This window comes from Dipodomys spectabilis, unplaced genomic scaffold (assembly GCF_019054845.1).
Source record: "Dipodomys spectabilis isolate Male_0828 unplaced genomic scaffold, ASM1905484v1 ptg000276l, whole genome shotgun sequence".
Classification (NCBI taxonomy): domain Eukaryota; kingdom Metazoa; phylum Chordata; class Mammalia; order Rodentia; family Heteromyidae; genus Dipodomys; species Dipodomys spectabilis.
Window position 1 is genome coordinate 3,306,666 of NW_024870953.1, and position 3,036 is coordinate 3,309,701.

Here is a 3,036-nt window from a genome sequence, read left to right on the forward strand (position 1 = left end):
GTGCTATACAGTATCAGAAAGATTTCCAAATCTCACTTATACTATCCTTCTCATTGTGAATAGCAGTGACCATTCAAAATCCTGGAATCTTTGAAATTACAGGATTAATCTTCACCTGATATCAAAGCACAATCCTGGCAATAATTGTTGTGACCTATTAACTAAATATTTTTTTTCAACATAAAATTTTAGTATAGGTAAAGTACATGAATTAAGGACTCTTGTCAGTTACAGTATGGAAGGAGTAATTATGTATTCCAAGTATGGGTTCTTTATTTTGTATTTACTAACTAAATGATTTTTTGGCAGGCCTGCGGCTTGAACTCAGGGCCAGAAAACTGTTGGTGAGCTTTTTTTTTTTGCTCAAGTCTAGCACTCTACCACTTGAGCCACATCACCACTTCCAGTGTTTAATTTTTTTGTTCATTTGGTACTGAGGAATTGAACCCAGAGTTTCATGCATTCTAGGAAACGACTGTACCATGAAGCCACATTCCCAGAGCACTAAAAGACTTTCTTAAGGTAACATTACTTTTTCATTCCGTTACTATGTATTATAATTTTGGTCAGGTGGTAGAAATGAAGTGGGAAACAATACTAAGTCCAGTAAGGCTGACGTTCCTATCACATCACTAAGGAAGTACAGTGTTAAGATCTGCAGGACACTTAGTGCTGTTGCATGTCATATTAACAGCCATTTCTGGCATCCATAACATTCGGCTTCCATTTTCAAGGTCAAGAGCCAAATATCTCAGCCTTTGTATTGATTGAGTGTGTTTCCTAGAAAGGAAGATGGAGAATGAGGAAGGTGATGGTGGAAAAATATGTATATTGGTTCCCTGTCCACAATTTTGCCTTTTTAAAAAGTGCTACAGATGAACTCCCATTTACATCTAATTGACAATGCTATCTGCATCAGATGCACATAAATGAAGGCAATTATTCTGGTGGATAGTCACATATATTAACAAAATCCATTTCTGGATAAAAAGAGATACAAAGTAAGAAAGAATAAAGTATTGTCTATAAAATGGTTTCTTTTCCTAGGAGAAAAATTTAGTATTGAAATGATTACTCCAGCTTTCTCTGAGATTTTATGATGTCTCATAATCAAAATTTTCTCTAATTCCTGTAACATCCAAGCATAAAAGACATCATTTGAAGATTTCAGTGGTTTCAGAAACAAAAGTACATAATAGCTTCCTTCCTGCAGAGCCATGTGAAGGTAAGTATGATTGACTGTTATTATAGTTATCTTTTTATCTTTATCTTAACTGATGCATATCTTAGCGTATTACTCTATGTGCTGCATCAGCTCCCTGTAGGTATGATTTACCTCTACTCTGCAATGTCAAGATGGGTCATGTGACCTAATTCAGCTTACAAAAATGAACCAGAAGTGGTGAAAGACTATTTCTATGGGATGATTTCTATCTCATTGTTTCTGTCTAACAGCAGACTTGTTTTCTCTTAGGTATAAAAATAGTATGTCTCCAAAGGGAGTATTCTTTCAACTTATATACTGGAAGAATATAGCATGTGAAATTGAGGCACAACTCAAATACTGCCACATACATATAACACAGCAAGAACTAAGCAAATATTAGAATATCATATTAATCTGTGAGTTTCTTACCATCCTCGTATACCTTTATAATGGTTGACTATAGCACACCAGAATTTAACAAGGAACTAAACAAGGACTAAACAAATAGATAACATTTCCTATTTGATACTTTTACATTTTTTATAAAAAAGCATTCTTCACATGATCACTTGAGGGATTATTTTTTCTATAGATTGGTTTAATCACTCTAGAGCACTGTATCTAATATTCACAAAGATTATCTAGCCCTTGTGATTGAGATGAGGAGGAACAAAATGTTTGGATTTCTCCTTCTCTTTTACTATTCTCCTTTTTCTAGTGTGAGTTCTCATCCTTTCTCCAAATTTGCCTATTAATATAGGAAGAATGACACAATGTGGATATCAAGCAAAAGGCTTCAAAACAAGTATTTCATTCTTACAGAAATAAGTGAAGTCAATAAGAGTATCTCGAGGAAGAATAAAAACATGATGGTTTTCCCTGTCTAACTTCCATCATGGTGTCTGAAAATGACTCTAAATATCTAATAAACCATTTGCCGTAGCAAATTTTTTAAATAGTTTTTAAAATAAATTGTAATTTAAAATTTTTAAAAATAATTTTGAATATATACTAATTTGTTGTGTACTTTTGGCAGGCAGGAAATCAGACGGCATTAACATTGTGTGAGTTGAGAGGCTAAATTTAATCAGAATCTAAACATAAATAAAAATAGATTATGTTAAGACAAATAGTTTATAGGTACATTTTTCACATGACATACACACAGAGACATCTTTTTTTTTCCTTCTTTTCTTCTCCACAATGATTCTTCAATAAGCAGTTCATGTCATTCAAATGGCTGTGTTTCTTTCTGAAATAGATTATCCACAAAAAAAGTTAGGGTGGTGCATTCTTTAAAAATAACAATCAAATAAATACTAACCATAATTCCAAAATAATAGCAGTCAAAAGCTCTTGAAAAGAGAAGATTTTAAGCAGAATGTATAAAAAGTGACAATGCCAGAACTGCTTCAAGAGTTGCTCTCTGGGATTTACGGTTTCTAGTACATGACAATATTTAAACCAGGATTAATTACTTTAAGGTACTAAATTGATTTTAGTTATATTTCATTGAAGAAATACGTTATTGAAATTTAACGAAAAAATAACAGGTTATAGGAGAAAGAATGTTACACACTCATTGTTGAAGGCAGCAAAATACGTTCCCAAAATATCTATCTTTGCCAAATATCTAAGCCCTCAAATCTAGATTTGCAATATATATACATGTATATATACAAATATATATATATATATATATATATATATATGTTTGTAAAAAATGATCTTCCTTTACCAAAAAAACACAAATTTGAATAATATTCAGATGGGGAAAGTATACTCATATGGGTACTTAAAAGTCCCCGCTGTAGTTGGAAAGGGACATA